The 21,101-nt window shown below is 39.5% G+C and overlaps 1 protein-coding gene across 1 annotated transcript in view; it reads right to left on the bottom strand.

The window, feature by feature from the left end:
- The window catches only part of GMDS (GDP-mannose 4,6-dehydratase), a 433,308-nt gene that overhangs the window by 236,194 nt on the left and 176,013 nt on the right, over positions 1–21,101 (bottom strand). The window lies entirely within an intron of this gene.

The raw sequence follows: 21,101 nt of genomic DNA, 5'->3' as shown, positions 1-21,101 counted from the left end.
CTCTGCCCCCGACATCCACTTGCACACTGAGAACATTTGGACAGCTGAGAGCAACAGGAGGTCATGTGAGCTAGGCATGGAGATTTTTATAATCTGAGGGGAAAGTAAGAGTGAGAGACAACCTCGTGAGGAACAACAGGGTACAGGATTTGGGAGGGAACACGAAGCAGGGAGATTTTTCTTTTTCCCAGTGAGTGGAAAGACAGCACAAAGCTTACGTGGAGAGACAACGAGTAAGCCCCATAAAAGAGGCAGATGGAAGTAGGGCGAGAGACCTACCAACCATCACCAGGGGATGAGAATCAGGGGTGACGTTTGTCACAGCACCGCAAGCCATGCTCCCCTGTGATTCAGCAGAGCTCACCCTCCACTGGGGATCTGTCATCAAGGCTTTAAACTCTTCATGGCTCTTTTGCATACAAACAGATACAGGTTTCCATCTCCCAGTGAACAATGACAGGATGATTTCTATGACTACACAGCAGCAGTTCTCTAAAGTGACTGTGAAAAAATGACATTTAATTAGCAGACAATCTGCGTGTGTGTTGTGCAACACAAAGCTATTAGTTTTCACATTCAAACCCCCCTTATTCAGGGCTCATTAAGCACATCAGATCTATTATACGGGTTTGTTAAAAGGATAGGGTGACATGCCAGCAATAACTGCTGGGCAAAAAGTGCTATTTTAGTATATTTCCTCCATATAATTTTTCTTAAATTAAAATATTTTCCCCTCAGGAACTGTACACTGAACAGGAAAAGGTGAGGCATCAAAGATTCTTATAAAGGAAAAACCAAACATTAATACTGAAAACAATATGTAAAAGTATTATTCCTGTTCCCAAGTTTATGCTGTTAATGACACTTACATAAACAGAGCAGCGTTTTGCTTACAGAAAACTTAACCTTTTGCTCCAAACTATTCACTTTGATTTCTTAATCACAGTTCATATACACTAAATTTTAAAACAAAGGTAAATGTCTTTAGCCACTCTGATTTGTTAACACTCATTTAAGCTGTGTTTTTTAAATTGTATAACTAATGTTATTGAATTAAACCTCTCATTTAAGCTGTCACAGAATTAGACAAGCCCTTGCATGTATGAGCTATGGGTAAGCATGAGCGTGCTTGCCCATCAGCACAGACTCTTTATATTGTTTAAGCATGTGTAAACAATTGGAGTTAAGTACATGCTTTGCTGAATTGGTGCAACACTAGCTAGAAATGTGTGCAACCGAAAGGAAAATCCAGCACTTGTACAAAATGGAAATATCGTGCAGTCTAAGGCAACTTGCACAAACCCCAGATTTTAACTTACCTTGTTAAATAACTATCAAAGTTCAGACATCTGTGTCCTAAAATTTAACACCCCTTTCCTTTTGTCCCTGCCTTTCCCCTCCTCCATCCTCTCAGCAACCAGTAGCACATCAAAAAAGGTGCTGTTTGATGGTTCAAGCTGAGACATTCAGCCTTTACCCTAGCACTCCCTTGAGATGAAGCAGGCAAGGCTTTTAATCTTACCTGGTGACACATGACTGACTAATACAGTTTCTTGGACCTTCTGACCTCTGAGGGACTAAGTCTGGTTGGTCTTTCAGCCTCTCCAGGTGGCTGGGACATCAGATTGTGGTGGGTCAACTGTATAACCAAAGTTTTGCACAGGTCGTCTGTGTCTTTCTGTGCACCCGCATTAGTGCTAACTTTTCACGTGCAAATTTCTGAGTATAAAATGTGTCATTTCACTTCAAGTCAGGGGTAAAAAGAACTTTAATTTACTTCTACTGAAGGCAAAAGCACTGTAATAAGAGCTAGCCTTAAAACCAATCACAGTCACATACAACTTTGCTGAGTCAGTGCTGATGTAGTTTCTTGGAGAGAGAAAAATGGTCTAGCTACAGCCAAATGACTTATTTGAAACTTCACCTCCCACACAAACTAATAAGCAGTCCTAGACGGGTTTGACACTTATACAGTATTAACTCAAGATGTTCCTAAATCCATGTACCCCTCTTTTGAGCTTTGTTGCTCAACTGTTTTTCTCTTTGGACTTTCTTCTGGTTAGCTTTGAGACAGCCATAGTCCTCAAGGCACCCTTTAGGAAGCACTTGATACAGGTAAATGTGCTTCAATTTTCATAAACCACCTTTTGCTGCAGGAATCTTGGAGCCACCAAGAGGGGGTCCCAAAACACAGTTGAACTGTATTTCCAGAGAGCTGGAAAGAGCCATCGGCAAAGACCTCACTGAGAAGTAACAAAGTGGGGAATAGTGAGAGCTGGAGGGAAGGAGAAAAAGAAATCTCAGCTTCTGCAAATACAGGAAGCACATTTTTTTCTAGTACTTGAACAAGGCATATAAAACACAAGATGCTACATTTCCTTCCATATTCTGTGTTATGAATAATTAGGGTCTTAGTTAGAATGTGGTAAGAAGTACATCTCCAACACCAGTGATGATCCCAACAATTCAATGTAACAAACCATCAATTGCAACGGCCTGCAATTACCAGTACGAGGACGAATTTTTGCAGCTACAGATACCCCTTATGACTCATAACAGACTAATCAAGTAAACGCATGGCTCTGACAGAAAAGCAAAAAAAAAAAATCTTCCCAGTGTGTGCTGAAGCTGGTGTGTGACCATGGCTATGAGATCGGCTCGCGGCGCTTTCAGCCCACTCTGCCTGCCCTGGCTGTCCCCAGTTCCCCAGCTCTGCTTCCACACGTGGACAAGAGGGGCTGCTGCTCCTGGAACAGGACAACGCTGGAAGTCGTTATCTTGGATAAAACCAAAGCAGTGCCCCTCAAATATAGCTTTTTAACAACGAATACCCTTGAAACAAGCTTCAAAGTAATTATGTGGAGGGGAAAAATTCCCAACCCTAACAGTTTAAGAAAAGAATAGGAGGGAAAGGCAGAGACAATACACCAGGAAGAGTGCAAGCCAACAAAGACAGCATGTCCCTTCTGCTCCTGAAAGGCTTGGACATGTTTGGCCTAGCTGTGTTGACCTCCTGTATTCAAGGAGCCAATAAAAACATTATTTCACCTAGCTGTAGTTACTGCTGGTTGCCTAAACTTCCCGTAAAAAGTTATGTCTTTATTTCAGAGCAGGCCATCATCGCTCTTGGGGGACCCTGAAGTTAAGCAAGGGTGCTACGGCTTCCACACCCAAACCCTGAACTGGAAATGCCATCAGGCAGAGCGGCAGCTCTCCCACAGGCAGAAATGATACGTCAGGAGGTTGCACAAAAGCTGTTGCTGAGAGCAAACCCCACTCTGGGACAAACCCTGGGCATGTTGCTAATTTTCACTTTAAAATGAAAAAGGCACCAAGGCAGAGAAACAGACACTGTGTTTACTGAGAAAATCACTTGAACACAGGAAACCAGTATCACTATAGCAGCTTTTTTGAAATGCACATACATTTCAATGAATATTCCCCTTTTCCTAAGGTTGCCACTGAAACTGAATCCCACTTTTGCATTCTTTCCATGTGGGAATAATGTTTCTCTAGTGTAATTAATACTTAAATCAAATAAAAATAAATATGCAGCTACAGACCCAGAGAACTCAGTTTTCTGGCAAGATAAATTGGTGCAGTTTCACCAAAGCCAGATTACTTAAGTTTACAAAGAAGAATCAAAACCTAAATATTCAACCATCAAGGCGTCCAATTGCCACAAAAATTTTGTATACGAAAATGCGAAAGAAAACATTTGGAAAATGATTAAACATAAAAAACCAGAGCGTCTAGATAGAATGTCCATTTACCACTGTTCAACTTGTCAAGCTCACTACTGTTTTAATATCAGTATTTTTAAGAACACTTCTTCTTCCTTTGTGGACTCCTGAAATTCATTGTTATCCTGTTTTTGTGATATTTCCCATTTAAGTTAGTTTACACTTCCTCTAGGAACAGAAGAGGCAGTCAGATCACCTGCTGTTCTGAGATGCCTACAATACTTGAGCACAATGGGGTGAAACCAGGACAGAAAGTTAGCCCAATTCTGAATTTCCTGGCTTTGTATTTTTAGTGGAACCTTTCGCATAATTTTAATATCCCCATAGGTAGCTGTGCATACTCCCAGAAACACACACATGCGCATACGCACACTCTGTACACGTGCAGGAAGAAAGCTGTAAATTCTAGCATTAAAAGTTTGGATTACGTGTGCCAGTGTTGTTTTTGAATGCACAATGGTACAGTTTCATGAAACACCTCCAGATTAATTACATATGGTAATTTTTTTCCTAATAGGATTGCTCCCTGTGCAGAGGATAGACTTGCTCTGAGAGCAGAGACCACTGTCTTGTGAGAAATGAAGTAAGCAGGGGTCCTATGGAACCTGAACCTAAGGAAAGATAAAGAACTACAGAAACAGGAATGATGGATTCACAGTTCAGTCTGACTGAAGGTGCTAGGCAAAAATGAATAATATCCTAGCTGCTTCTGAAAATTCTTAAAAGGTGCTTAGAAAGTCACTTAAATCAACTCATTTTAGTCACTGCCGCATATTCCTCTGTGTGCTTGACTACCGAGCACTCAGATGCAAACAGAGGGGAGTTTTATTCTGAATATCAACCAATTGATCAATGCAGGCATATTTTTCATGCCTTAGTTTCTCACGCAAAAATGGGGATAAAATGCCAACATTTTACAGGAATTTGAGAACGCTAAGTATCTTGATATTTGTGAAACAATGAGAGAGAAGCACCCTGGAAGAGTCAAAAAGGGATGAAATTCTCAGTGCAAGGCTTGAAGAGTGGCCTTGAAAGGAGCACAAAACAAGTCTGCTGTCAAAGAACTCCTTTCTCGCACTCTGACCTCAGAGACTGAACACCTAGTCATTCAGGTGAGGACGCTCTATTCTGTGCAAGGAATGAGGAAGAGGGAGCCTCTGGGGGAAAAAACCAAAAGCGCAAACAAAGGCTTTACTAGAACACATAGGCACAAGCATGAGTTAAGTTCTGGAGACACCCTTCGTTCAGTCATTACACAATTTTTGAGCTAATCAAGTTTGCAATATGTCTTTTTTCCCCCTTCATAGTTTTCAGGATATATTCATATTTACCTCATTTCTTATGCCCACACTAATGTCTTTGGATGGTGAGGATGAGTGCGACTTCTGTGCCCAGAGAGCACAGCCTTCTTACATTTCCCACTGCAGTCTAGAACCCACTTTCAAAACAGGACAAAACTGAACTTTAAATAGTTTCCCAATGCACACTGAGGAATTTGTGCCTCAAAGGGCAGTTTATCAAGGGGCTTGAGAAGCAGGGAGGGAGATCACTGAAATTTAACCCTGAACCCCACGTGAACCCAGGGATCGGGACTGCATATTTTCCACCGTCCTGCCATCTGCTGCTTCACTGCACATGGTAATCTTTGGCAACCCCACTGAGAGCTGCCTGGGCTATGGCTCTGCTCAGACAGGGTGTAGAAAGAAAAGACACTGAGAATGTCATGGCTGGCTGACCAGACTGCTGAGATCAGAGAGATTATGCCTCATTTGCTCACCAAGCCCTGCCAAAAGCAACACCATTTAACTGCAGGTACTCAAAACCCAACCCGCATGTTTAAAGGAATTCTAGGCTTAAAAAGAGGACCATTCATAATGTGCATTTGTTGGGGATACTGTAGCTACCACCTTTTGGCAATTATTCATGAGAGTTTTAAAAGAAAGTTTACGGTGCCCAGCGTTGCAGGTACAAGTGATATCTGGCAGAAAGTACCGTACCTGATTTACAGAGCCTACAGACCTGGAAGATGACTCAAGGCAGGGGTAACCAAAAGGGACCTAATAGCCCAGCGAACAGAGATAAACAGAGAAAAAACATAGATGTTATTTTAAAACAGCTATACTCTGTTTATCTCCCGGCTGTGAAATGCTGCACAGTATGGGAGTGTGAGGGTTTGGTACTTATATGCATAACCCTCATATGTCATCTCATGACAAGGGACCTCCCTTGAGCCGGAGCCAAATCTACATTTGTTCCCCAGAGCACCCCCGTGGGCTCTGACTGCAGCAGGCGAAGAATCAGCTCTCAAACTCTGACTTCCTCTGACCACGCTCTTCTGGATAAGGGCCCCAACCCCTCCAGTGATAAAGTACCCAACGTTTACCTATGGAATTTACTATTTCAAAATGATGACTGTAAAAGCTAAGGAATATTTCAGAATTGTCTTAGAGCTGCTAGGGGATTTTTTTGAAGGGTGGTATAACTGCAAGAAAATTACTGTAGGATACAGAGTTACTGTAGGATTTGGAATCAAATCACGCTGACACCAACTGCCTGTTATTAACATATCTCCCTCATCCTCTCTGCTTCTGCCAGAAGTACTAGAAATGAAGATGTAGATGTATATGTGTCTACAACAACATCCTGCCCTATTTCTTCACTCAAATACTGATCCTGGAAATGACAGTGTCTTCTCTCATATCTGCCCAGAAAAACAAAGGCACTTCAGTAAGATAAGCTTCTCCATGGGCTGCAGAACTGTGGTTGGCAGATGTCAGGGTTGACAAATGTTCTTCTAATTGCAAAGGGACACTATGAAATTGTCCTCGGACATGGAATAGACAGTCGCTGTCACCCTTTCTTCTTCCCTGCTGCTCCACTGCCTCCGCTCTGTCTGCCTCACAGGGAGATTGGAAAAGAGACAGAAAAAGCCACGTTAAGAGAGGAGGAACAGGCATCTTTTTCCCAGCTCCAGCTGTGTTGGAGCCAACAGGCTCTGTTGTTTTGATGATTCCAGGACCCTCGCATCTCATTTCATCCCTGCTTGACACAAGTGCACAGCAGAGGTGGGAACGGCCTGCAAACTTAACGGAGGGAGCTTCTGAAATCCTTAAGCTGTTCCCTCCTAGAAATGGCCCTTCTCTTTGAGAGCGGGAGTCAAATAGCCTCCACCCCAATCTCTCGTACATGGGTTGCGCACCCAGGTAACCCTCGCGGTTGCAAGGGAGTTTTGCTACTACTGAGATTTGTAAACAAAAGGCAAGGCAGAAGCAACGTGTTAAAATCGGTAAAGCAAAGAGATCAAACATACTTTCCCTGGTATTTTCCTTTTGATATGAACGCATAGCTTGAAAAGAGTAGGTTTGAAGTAAAAAGCTACCCATTAACATGCTCAGTTTAAACCGCTTCTTTGCTGCTAATCTCCGCTGAATCACAGCTCCCCACTCCTGCTCTCCTTCTTGACTCATAACCTCAGTGACAGTCACGAAGCCGGGTAGAGCCACTTCACAAAATATACTAAATGAAGCGACTTTTAATAAGAAGGACTGGCAGGTAGCCATGTTAGAGGAGGAAAGACCTAGTAGGAATGTCCTGCAGCATAAACGTCTCTGTTGTTCTCATTACTGCAAAGGCAGAAAATCTCTCTAAATGCTTTTGATTCAAATGATAATTTGACAGAAAGGACGGACAAGACAAATGGCTGTAAAACAAGGCAATTGGATTTCCTACCGCTACAATATCTTACTTGGCTCCCATGACACAATTTCTCTGTTATTCTGCCTTGCCATGGTAAAGTAAACTTACAGGCTACCCAGAAAACAGATGAGTGTAATCACTCCTTTATAAATTATATCCCTTCACTCAAGGAAAGCAAATAACTTTGCCAGCTCTATAATAACTGTTTCTAATACTTCGTTTAGTCTTTAAATTGTTTATAAAACACTTCAAGAGAGGTCAAGATGAGAGGGCAACAATAATTGGAGATTAAGGAGATTCTCTAAGTATTTTGCGCCTGTGAGTAAACACTTTGGCAATTGTTATGATACAAGATAGAATCACTAAAAAAAAATCAGCTTATTTATGATTTTCTTGAACACGCATGTTATTTCATCTGAGAGAGTCCTCATCTTTTCCACAGCTATTTCAATTCAAATTTAAGCAGCGTAGAGTTGCCTGATATCATGTGATGGGCAAATAACAATAGATTTAACCTGGTTTCCTAAGGATGAAACCTAAAGGGACAATGAGCTGAGGGTAAGTAAAGTTCTTGTGAAGTTTTCTCCAAGTCACCTGAGGAAGCAGGGGCTTTCTTTCCTTCTCAGAGACAGATGCGTTAAAGCCCAAAGTGTCAGGAACGGACAAAACTGAGCCCGAAGGACAGGGATGTGAATTTGCATGCAGGACTGGTATCTTTGGGTGGGGTTTCAAAAAGAAGTTTCAAACAAAAGGGGCCATCGTGTCCTTTTGCAGTCCCTGCGGCATGGTTCTGCCCACTGTGGTTTTTGTTCTTCTGATGCCTGTGCACCGTGCTAGCAGTGGTGACGGCACTGTTCTGGAAAAAGGAACTGTATAAACTGCAAAACCATCTCTTGAGCTGCCGAGCATTGCAACCGTGCAGATACCTAATGAAGCTGAACTGCAACACATCAATTAAGACCAATCAATACCATCCACACTCTGGAAGTACACATAGATAACATTATATTAAATCTTTAAACCCTCAACCCATTGGTTTCTTTTAAAATAGTTAAAATGTAGCACAGCAGAAAAAAATGCTTCTTAGTCATATTTCTGTATAGCCCAGAAGACATTGCTAAAGAAACCACTCGTGTCCCCTAACATCTCACCCATCAATTAAAAAGAAAACCCAGAACAAATTGCTGAAAAAGAAAAAGCAGTCAAATTCTGAGTAATTATACAGAAATAATAAACTTAAACATGACAAAAATATTTGCTGAGGGATTTAAAAAGCAGCCAGCACTACAGGCATATCAGCTTACTAAAATGAAGTTAAATTCTTAAGTTATTCTCAAGAGTTTAATGGAATTCAGTAAACAGTATTTTATTCATGACAAAGTACTCTCTTTACCTGTTTTATATGATAAGGTTATAAAAATACAGGTTCAAGATTCAGATTTTATATCGTCTCTCTTCCCCCTTTTTTTTTAAGACACGTTTCCTTGATCGTCTCAAAGGCATAATGTGATGTGGATCTAGACACAAACAAGCTCTCTCCAAACTACTTCAGCCTAATACCAAATCAATACAGATTATTCCCACAGTTTATTTTAATCCCAGTAAAATCTTTCTCCTTGAACCCGCATATTCCTTGGCACTACAGGTTAGTCAAACACTGCGGGACTTTAAAGGGCAAATGTCAGCCAGGGGTATACTACAACCAAATAAGGCAGCTTATCCAAGCAAAGTGAAGTGCACGATATAACTAAGCAGTGCCAAATTATGAAAAAGCTGTTTGTTTGTCTTCCAGAATCAAACTGAACTAAAAATTGTTGTTCCCCCCCCCCCCCCCAAAATGGAAACTGAACCACAACTGTTACCCAAACCAAAGTCTTTGTTGAACCTAATCCAGAACTGAACCGAGAAAAAAATATCTGATTATTGGATAAGAAGAACTGTTTAAAAGAAAATTTCCCAGATGAAGTTCCCTTATCATGTAACTTTACATTTCAAAATTTGGTATTTTTCAGCTGGAACTGATTCAGAAATACCAAGGCAAATAAATAATTATTGATCTGACCAAACTGAACTGACTTGAATCAGAGTCAAAGAAAAATCAGATCCAAACCATTTACTGGTTCTTTATGCTGTTTTTTAATTATTGGTATTTTTCGAGCATCACAAGCCCATGTTCTTGTACTACAGGAAACACAATTTTTCTTTCATTTTTAAATGAATTATATTAAACTTAGCAGTTTTCCCCACAAACATTATTGTAGAGTAAAAGGGAAATGAGGCTTAGCAAACATTTCCAGGTAGCTGCTGCCTACATTATTGCATAGTTCTGCTTTTAGAAGTAGGGAATTATCAGGTCCTCATAAAACTATTAACATTATGCTTCTGTCTCGAAAGCCTTCTGTAAAGTGCTCACCTTTTCAATATGTACGCCTCCCAGTGCTTTGAAAAATCTGAATTCTCTTGTCAATAAATAGCATGTTTGAAAATCTGATCAAGGCAACTGAGCTATTATTCACTTACTGGGAATAACTTTCCTTTCAAAATCAATAGAACCAGACTTAGAGTCAGAGCCTGTAAACATCAAGATGCCTCTGTAAGCAGTTGTAGGATCATGACTATAATACTCTGTGTAATAAAAGGCAGAAACATTCAAAAAAAACTTACTGCATCATGTGGCTGCATAAGCATTTCTTTCCAGATAGGCTACAGCAAAATAAAAGGCATTTCCCTTTATCCGTTGAGGATTAATGTTCTATTTTTTTCCCCCTCTTAGTACTCTAGAGGAAAAACATATTTTAAAATAAGTGTTAAATCTTTCAGACTTTTTTTTATTCAAGACCAAGCCTTTTGTATTAAATATTAAACTACCTGGTTTTGGCCAGTAGAAACAGCATTAAGTTTGAATAAACCTTCATGTACATTATCAATTTGGACAATTTTGATTTATTCTGCTTTTACAGCAAATTTTACTGAACGTACTAATTCTTTCATCAGACTGTCATGTACAGGCAGCCATTTTCAAGCATCATCCACATACTCACACACATGCATAATTTTGGAAAAAATGAATGAACATTCCCTCATGACTCTGTGGGTTTCTTCATGGGCGTTGATGCCTGGTTATCATTGTCTATAAATGTGACGGTAAACCAGATGATATCACCACACCACCAAACCCACAAGGAACCTGTAGAACCGAAGCGACAGGAGACACTTAACTTACTTGCAAGTAGACCAAAGTTGTGCAATAACTGCAACACACTAATGAACTCAAACCCAGAATTGCTTCATCCCATGATTTCAAAACAAAGAGCTTATTTTTCCTTTAAGTGCAGTTTAAGATTATGATACTTTTCTTAAGAAAAGCATCATTATGAGACACACGTAAAAATTTAATAGTGACCTGTTATTTATTGGTTACTTTTCTGACACTATTTTGGCAATAGAGCTTGGATTCACCAGCCCGACAAAAACTGCTGCCAGTTCTTTAGTAACACCAGCACTTTCAGAACTAGGCAGCAAAGGTAGCATTTGCCTGCTGTTGTTACATGAAATCATGCTTTCAAGTTCCCAGCCTGAGTTACTGTTACACCAGTCTTGCTCTGTTTTTCTTAAATGTTGCATGGTCTGTGGGGATTATTAAATATGCTAAACATAAAAGAATTGTATATGTGCTACATTTCTTTTTGTGCCAAACTCAGACAGGTTTAAAGAAAAATGCCTTCGTACTACATGCTGAGTTTACCAGTTAATGGACTCATTCACAGTAGCATCCCCACCTGAAGATGCAAACAAAACACAGGCTAGCTGGAGTCCATGGCATATGGTTTAAATAAACTGCCATGCGCCTATGAGAACATTCAAACTCATTGGAAAACAGAGTATCTGAAACTTGAGGAGCACTGCAAACAGAAACCATGAACTAGAACACAGCAAGGACTGTGATGCTATGCCGTGCTGAGCTGAAGCCAGGGACACTCTCCTAAATGTAGGAACAAGGGCATTTCTACGAGGACACACTAAATATAGAGGAGACCCACGCAGCCACCTTCTAGCCCAGATGCATGACAAGCACATACAATTTTTCACCAAAAGTCAGATGATTCAAATCACTACCTGGAAATCGCAGCGTATCTGGACAGGTTATGGCCCAGGACACACAGCGGCACACCGTGCTGCTACTCAGAAAAGGAGAAGTGCGTACACCGCCTAGTTTTAGACCTTACGGAGGGCAGAGGTTTGTCCATGGTGCCTGAATGACTACCCCACTAGAGCACGACAGCAAATCTCTCTACTAGCACCGGTCTATCCCATTCCCCCATTAAAGAAGGGACAGAACACTTCTACCATCTCCTACTTTCCCTACAACATACCTAGAGGATATCAAAATAATCAGTGCTAGCATATGAGAAAAGGAAGTCACATTCCTGCTGAAAAACACATGTTAAAATTAGCAATTATTGGCCAGATTTTCAATGACAGGTGCATGCAATATTTATGCAAGCAAATAGCACGGAAAAAAAGGAGTATTTGCAAACTCAAATGCCTGGTATGGTCACAGGATTGACTTTGCTCAAGATTCAATGGCACTTTAGCATAAATGCTTAAAATTAAATATATCACTGGTACCATCCCTAACCAACAAAGTGCTTAAGACCAGGGATAATTTTCAATTTACTCAATTTTCAATCATTACATAAAATTTGGGAAGTTTAAGGACCGTTTCCAGTCTTTGAAGGTGCATAATGTCTCCCCTTATCTTGAAGTTCAATAATGGTAACAAAAGATCATCTCTTTTTTTTTTTTTTTTTTTTTTTTTTTTTAACAGTATGCAGCGAATAGAAACTCAGTATAAGAGAGAGTGCATAGCATACCAGGCAACTCAAGAATCCCTAATAGATGCACACATGCCTGCCAATGACTCAGAATATGGGCATGAGGTGGGGCTGAGAAGAGAAAGGTGTCAGCAAGAAAGCACAAAGAAGATTTGTAACTATAAAAGCAACTGTTTCATAAATTTTAAAAAAGAAATGCAAAGTAAAATGTTTCTGCGTGTTATTGTTGTTTTCCTCGTCATCTGGATTTGTTTTAAATCCAAAATGAGCTCTGGATTTTCCAGATTCACATTGCCTAGACTTAGGATTACTATAGGATTTTATTTTAAAGTTTCTGGCAAATATGCTCAATCCACCTATTGATGGATATTGATGCAATGAATGAACACCTTAAATCTCTCTTAATGTAAGTTTTTTAATACAAATGAGGAAAAAAAGGATGTAAACTGTAGGTCTGAGTTGCTTTGCTGGACAATTTTTTTACTACTTGTAAATCTATTCCCATTTAATGTCGTGAAATCAAGTTTTCACCATCAAAAATCCATCAGCATTCCTGAAGCATTTCTATAGCAGTGGTTCTCAAACTCATGTCCTAGGGCAAAAATTAAGAGAAAGTAGAGAAAACATGATACTGTATTCTCTCTGTTGGCTTGGTTTTAATTTGTTTTCCCATACCAAAAAGCAACCCTGAAGGGTTTTTCATGGGAAACCTTCTGACTATGACCCACAACCCTTTGCTTTAACAGCTATCATTCTATAGGGGCGAGATACAATACAGATCAAAATATGCAACTGATATTGCAACATCTAAATAGCATGTGGTATCAGGTTTAATTACAATAAATACTTGTAAACTGTTTGAGAATACTTGTGCTTTTGGACATAGCTTTCATTTGCCGATTGGTGCCTAACAATTAAGTAGAACATAAAATGAAATTTTAAGTGTCTATGAAAGGCAATCCTTGAAAAGAAAATATTTTAGCATGGTTGGCAAAGTGTGCACACATCAACAGTGTGGGAAACACATATAATCAATAGTATACACTGCCCTAAGTCCTTGTAACAGAGGTTAAAATCTGCTCAAAAAAACCCCCAAAAACTTGCAGTTAGATGAACAATACTGACATAAATCAGCAGTTCGTCTCGATATTGAGATTTTCAGTTATTTCAAAGTGACACAGGTTACATTTATAAACATAAAGCTTTCATGCACCCCCCAAAAGTACATACTGCATGTAATGGTCTGAAATCAAACTATCTATACATGCAATGTTTGTCTGTGTGTTTTTGCTTTGTATTTTTAAATACACCTTTCTGGGAACTTTCAGTAAAGATTTAGTGCAATCAAAGCAGAAAAAAATATTGTTTAAACCAAGCTCTGACAAAACGCACTAACCTTCTCTCTGACCTCAGATAAAGTAGCTTACCTTCCTATGACACTGCTATAAAATCCTACTATATGATGAATCTTATCAGAGGTGACATCTGATTACATTGCATTTCTCATTTATTTGTTTTTAATGAATTCTGAAGACTTTACTGAGGAATAATCAGTTGACATTTCCTTCTGCAGTGTTTTCTGAACCGCTAATGCTGGAACAGTTTTATTGTGAATTAGTCTCTCTTGCTCAGTTTCCCGTATCTTAGATGACTGAGTGGGTTAATTTCAAATAACCTTCTCAGAACAACATGCACTTTTAATGGCTCTACTTTTAATTTTTGTTTTTTTTAATTTTGCAAGACAAAGTAAGTAGAGTTCTAATGAGAGGGAATCGTCAAAGTTTGGGAGAGCTATTTTAAGGAAAACAGCATGCACACTGCTGAGAAAACGCGGCAGATACTAAGATAGGCATGGTAAGTGTGGCAGTCACTGTATACGTACAATCTGTGTGTATGAACCTGCTTTCAAGCTTCTGCACCTAGCAGGTGATACCCAAAATTTGAAGGTTGCAGAACAAGGCCTACAGAGTCTCACATACTTAGTAACAGCTCTGCAGTGATACCCAGCACTCTGAAGATGAGCTGTAATCAATTTCTGATGATTGTTACTTCATACTCCCAGGGGAACACTGGCATCACTGATGTTGGATTACATACTAGGAAGTAAACAAAGCAGAATTACACTAGTGTATATCACATGAGAAATGTATATATTCGAGAATTTATGTGAACAATCATAGTAAGACACAAGTCTTCAGAACTTTAGGATATAATTAGTACAATAACAATCAACAAAATACTAAACATTCATTACTTATAGAATATCAACAATGTAAGATAGATTAATTTATACAACAAACTTCTTGCAATAATGATGTGACCTTTGCTCTTTGTGTGATTTTTTTTCCTTTCTTGCCCCTATTTCAGAACAACATTATTTAAATTTGAGGGGAAAATGCAGGAGGAAATCTCAATGAATCACAATGGCACAAAATAATCACGTAGATACAACTGCAAGAAAAAAACGGCTCAAGTGACAAAACCCAGAAATACAGAAGTGGTTGACTGTGGCTGAGTCTCCACATCTGGGGAAACTGTATCCTGCAGTACGCTCTCCTGTCCTACACTCTAGGTACACCTGAGCTGTGATTTAACCGTGCATTCAAAGGAGGTGTTATTCCCCAGCTGAAGTGGTTTACTTCAGAAAGGATCTCACGTGCAGCGCCTTGGACTGAATTCCAACAGAGCCCTGGTCTGCGGGAGCACTGGGCTGGGGTGCGTCTTTCATGCATGGTCTCTTACCCATCAGCTACTGGGGTCTGAGATGACAACTCGTTTTCTATACCGTCTCCTGTACTCTCCCCTAATGTTCCAGCAAGGTCTTTTCCAACCTTAAAGGTTCTATGATGCTATGATCTTCTTGTTTATACATATGCAAAAAAGCAGAATGGTCACATTTTCCATTGTGTTTTGCCCGGGGATAAATGAGTGTAACAAAGGGAAAAAAAATGGGAAGTAGGCACCTAAAACACATTCTTTCTAAAGACCTTGCTACAAGTTTGTGTATTAATGAAACCATAAGAACATTACAGGTGAGATATATGCTCTGACCACTCCATTTCCCATTGCTGACTTCCACATCTTCCATAACATTTTATTTCAAAGTTTTGGGCTGATACGTCATTAGAGAAAAAAAAAAAATCTGCAAATACTTAGTTTAAGAAACTGACATTGATATCTCCTAATATAACTTGAGAAAAGTTAAGAATTACGTAGTAATGTTTTCTACATTTAGTAGTTTTGACATTTTGTAAATTGTATGGATGCTCTGCTTGCCTTTTTTTTTTTTTTCTCCGAGATTAAAAAATAGTTGAAATCAATCATGGAAAATAGCAAAACCTGTAAGCTACTTTCTTCTCAACACAGTGTAAGCCACAAGGGAGCACATGATTTAATGACAAAAAGATGCATCTGATAAGATAATAACTTGCTCAAGGAGAGATCTGGGTTGCGAATGCAGCTGTTCCAAAAATCTAAAGCCACAGGCAAGAAAATACTTAGGTTTTGTATGAGCTATATCCATAACTACTTAGATAAACTGGTGACAGACCCCAGAAAAGTGCATCAGATAGAGAAGTATAGAACCAGGGCTACTTCGAGACTGAACAGAAAAAAAAGAGATGGTAAGGATTCCCAGAAACTATTGTTGCAAAGACAATCAAAAAGATTTCAGTAATTAGACTGTTCAACACAGCATCTTCCTTCACCAGTGACTGACCTGAGAAAAATATCTCTTTACAACCTGATTCAGTTCATGTACATGATTGTTTTGTTCCCATACATGACAAGTTCCATGGCACTGACCCAGACTACCTGGATGACCAAAGCTAAGGGCATGCAGAAATGTTCTCAGCCTTCAGTTCTTATTTCAGAAGTCTGGAACTGCTTTTAAAACACAAGCTCACAGAGGGAATCCCACTCGTATTTTGGTGTGATTGCACTGCCTTCACATCTCAGTACTGGCTAGCACTAGGAAAGTGACACTAGAAGTTAAAGATTAAGATGACTTATTAGCAACATAAAAATTAGACTAAAATCTCCATATGTTGTGATGTGGTCTGATCAGTACTAATTAGCCAGCATCAGCAGAATTGCCTCAATTCACTTATTTTGTAATGTCAGAGCTGTTTCAAGGGGAAAACACATGTACTTAAGTAAAACAGCAGAGAGGTATTACCTGGCAATTCTCTATTATTACAGTCAATATTACTGCAAATCCATCTGTACAAGTAGACCCTAATGCCCACATTTATCCTCACTGATGTTTGACTGCATGTGTAGATAAGAAAACACCTGCATGGATCACTTAGCAGGATCAGTCTCCCAGCAGGGAGAAAAAGCCAGTAAGAATGCATGTCTTCAGGACACTGCATGCTTTCCCTGTTGAAACATGCAAAGTAAAAAGCATGAAATGATCTTGGCTGCTCTATAGCACACAAATGTCTGAGTAACTCTTTTTACATTGGCCATGGTACCTTGCCATCGAGTTTTCAATATGCTGGGCAGACAATTCCTGATGATACTAGCCAGCCTGCATTCTTCTCATCCATCGAGGAGTCAGCAAGGCACAAGCAACACTCTGCTGACTTTTGCTATTCAGATATACTCGTGGGTCGGGAAATTTTGTATTAAATGAGAGAGGCATAGCTCCGCACTGAATATTTTACACATTTATGTCTTTCACAGGCCTAAACTTACAAGAAGAGCACCAGCAAAAGCCCTTAGTATTTCCAGCGGTACCAGGTTGACCAAGCTCCTCTTGCACAGAAAGTGCGTAAGGAGACTAGCAATTAGTGTCCTTAACCAAAGAAATGAGAAAGGGAAATCTGGCAGATGTTGGCTACATCTCTTTATAGTAGATGCAGAAGAGCAGCTGTTACAGTAGGGATTGTAGGGATTTCTTGTGAAAGCCGCTAGCAGATGTCACCATCTGCTTCTGCCTTCTCTATGAAATAGAGGCAAAAGGGAGACTGAAAGCTTGTTAAAAAAAAGGTAACAACAAAAAGCAAATTCAAAAGACACACGAATTTATTTACAGTGAGTAGGGGACCATCTTACCCCCTACCCCCTGGCAAACCTGTGATCCAGATGCACAATAAAAACAAAAAACACTCTCCATTCTCTTTAAATCATAATTTCTTTCCATTTTAATCTTACTACATGTACTTTGACAACATTCAGCCTGCAATCTAACACCTAGCCATTTCCTCCCCCGCTGAGAGAGATCACAGAAATGAGCAGTTGTATCCTTTCCCTCTGGCTATACAGCAATGGTCTGATGACAACTGCTTTACCAGGGTTGGTATCAGACAAACAAAAATTCCCTACTGAATGATCTACACAATGATGTGTGGAGGCAAAAGTATTTATTACTTAGGGGAAAAAAAACCCAAACCAACAACAAAAACTAAACAAAACTTCTGTTGCATTGTGTCAGGAACCATGCTGTACATGTTTGTACATCTTGGCAGATAAAGATCAGATGAGGCAAGCAATGAAGTGGTTAACCAAATCAGAAAGTTATCTCATAAACCTGAGAAAACCTCTTACACAGAACTGAGGAGGAAAAAAAAAAAGTAAGGGCTTGTCTGGGAAGAAACAAATGACACTGTCAACAGGTAGTTTGCTTTCTCACTCAGAAAAGAAGGTATTAGTGAGATCCAGAGCCCAACAAAAGAACAGGATACTTTCCAATGGTTTAAAAAAGGCTTGGATCAAGCCCCAGCGTTCCTGAAAACTAGACTTGCTAATTGCCTCACTTTTCTACTGTCAAAACCATCATCTCACTGAACAGAAATACCTTTCCAATATTGCTATAGGGCAGATGTCTCCACGCTGGTAATACCAGGACCCATGCTCAACCACCACCAGCAGCCTGGTGGCCACCACCTCCCCCATTTGTCCCATAATGTTGTCTTGAAAAAAACAATTAAAAAAAAAAAAAAAGAAAATGCAGCACTCTGGAAAAGTTTTTTAGGTTTTCTTTTGTTTGTTTTTGGAAACAGAGGCCACCTTGTAGCTTACTACTACTGTAGAAAACATTGTGCTTTTCAGCCAGTGTCATAGTTGTACAATAAATAAGCTTCAGAAATGGAAGACCCCATTCTCCTTTGGCATTGCCATAAATCAGGAAACACTTGGGCTATACCTGGATAAAACTGATGAAAGTAACTGAAGAAATCAGCTTTAGCAAGGTATACTGCTAATGCAGGTCTTTACCCCACAGCAAGAATATTTTTCTTCTCTTACATTACCAGACCATTACTGGAAGTACTATGCCAGACCCTCAGCTGGCATAAATCAACATGACCCTATTCACTTTGGTGTGGATTTATGTGAGCTGAAAAGCATGTACGGGTCAAAAAGTGACTATTTCGTCTTATAAAACTATAAAAGTGACTAAAAAATGAAAGGCAGTACATATAAAGAAAAAAAAATAGGGAGGAAAGTACTACAGAAAGCACAAAGTAGATGTGTATTTTATTATGATTACTCTACAATAGCCGCTCATTTTACTCCATATGAGCTTTTAAATAATATTCTCTGTTGTTACATACACATGTATCTCAAGTATGGACACAAGTACTTGTGCAAATTAATAATGCTGTACTATTCCCAAATTAAGATGTAAGGCTCATACAGTGGGTTCAACCAACCTTGAATTTATCACTGGTGTTTTTTGTAAAGTCACTGTGGCTATCAGAACATGAAACATCAGACTTAAAAGCAAGCCCACACAGCAAACTTAAGTGTTCAGATTTGCAGTATGGTGTCACATCTTAAGAACTACTCCTGTTACTGTCTTTCTCTTGTAGAACATGATAAAAGTAGAAAAACAAACAACGTTCTCAAAGGCAACACTTCTCTCAAGCCCTGGTAATTTCAAGAAATAGGAAACCTCTCATATTAGACTTAAGCGCTCTTTACCCTTATGAACTCTGTGTAGACTTCCCTATCGTTATACAGGCGACATGATATTAACTACCAGTGCTCCTTTTTGAGTTTAAACCGGGAAGGATAAGTAGAAGAATTGGTATTCTGAAATAAGAGGTGTATATTTCTAAATTCCTCTCTCGGGGAATCGGCTCTCGACATTAGACCGTTCTCATTTTCACTAGGCTCGTGTATCGCTGCCCCAGCAGTATAATATCTGAACACTATACAAAGAGAAATCACAAAGCAAACTCTTTACAATTCTCTGTTCAATTCAGCCTCAGTGACCAGCTGCTAACAGCCACTTGGTAGACAACTGCAATTCATCATCCTTCACCATGAGTACTGGTACTTCAAATACAAATACTTCGGTATTTGATCACCGTCCACAACACAGGCTGCCAGGTACCAAAATGTGTTCTGTTCATCCTTACCATTGCCTTACAGTGTAACATACCTCATGGATCCCTGCCTACAAGAAATACTAGGATTTGTCTCTTCAGTCTTTCCCTATAAATACATTCATTGTAGGAAGCTTACAGAAATTTTCAGAAGTATGATTAACACTTCAGAGATGGGGAAAAATAGGCACTGTCTGCTGGGACAGATCAACTCTGCACCTCAGCAAGCGGCACTGCCACAGCCTTCTGCTCTCCACTGATTCCTGGGCATTATGTTTTGTGTGGGCAAGATGCACTTAAGTACCACCATCGATGGGATGTTGGTTTTGATCAATTCAGTGTAAGACTACACCAACTGGAGTAATGGTATGCGATATCATGTATATGTGGTATCTCTAAAATATGTATCCCAGTCTCTGAAATCAATAGAATAAAAAAAACCCCCAAAACCATAAGGCATTTTAAAACTTCCATGTATATTACTGTCTCTGCATAGGAATTAGAAATCCCAGTTAAATCCTCCTTCCCTTCCAAATGCCTTTACAGTCTTCAAAAACATCAGGAAAGTGATGAATGGCTATTAAGAAACAAGCTCAAAACTACTTTTCTTCCATTTTCTTCTCTGTATAAATTTTCAGACTGTCTCCCATAAAAACACTAAGCGAACGGCACCAGGCTGCGGTTACAGTTGCCTTCATGGCATGTACTCCTGCCAAGGCGAATGGAGCCAACCGAAACCATTTCTAAGACAAGATTCCTGTTCATGGTATAAGGGGCTTAAAACTGTACCCAGCGCATACACACATCCACAAGTACAGCCTGGGACTTCAAAGCACAGATTTGGGTTCTCTACAGGGACATTAAATGTGTTGAAGAGACTTCAGACTGGAAGCTCCATTGCAGTAGTGTCAAAGCTGGAACAAATGTCAGAGGGATCAAAATAGCAACGAACCCTGAAGTCTTCCTCTTTCTGCATGGCACAAGACTATAGAGAAGCAGCAGAAATGGTAAATGTGTTCCTGTAATTTTCATCTCATCTTGTAGATCTTTAGTGTTACTAGAAATCATGCCAAGTTGATATTTGTCATTGCATATTCCCTCACTCTTTACATCGGTCAGAACATTTTAACTGCATAACAATAACTCAGAGCAATGTGGACATCAGTTTACAGCACACCAAGAATACATCACAGTGAACTGTTTAAAAGAAAGCAAAGTATTAAGGCTTCTAAATGAAACAATCTAGTGAATTTGGTTCTCTTAATTTTCAACTTGCACTGTCATCTGCTCCAGTGAAGTGATGCACCAACTTTTACCACCAAGTATTTGATGCACCACTTAGTGTCAATGCTGCCTTCCCAGTGTAAAATGAGGTTTCACAGCTGTGACTCCCAAAGATTGAAATCAATATTTAAATCCCATTGTCATCAACTTCCTTTCTCTCTCTCTTTTTTTTTTTTTTTTAAAGCAGAGTTGCAATTGTGGTCTATTTT

The sequence above is a fragment of the Grus americana genome, chromosome 2 (genome assembly GCF_028858705.1).
Source record: "Grus americana isolate bGruAme1 chromosome 2, bGruAme1.mat, whole genome shotgun sequence".
Classification (NCBI taxonomy): domain Eukaryota; kingdom Metazoa; phylum Chordata; class Aves; order Gruiformes; family Gruidae; genus Grus; species Grus americana.
The sequence above is the reverse complement of the archived record's forward strand: the minus strand, read 5'-3'. Positions and strand labels throughout refer to the sequence as shown.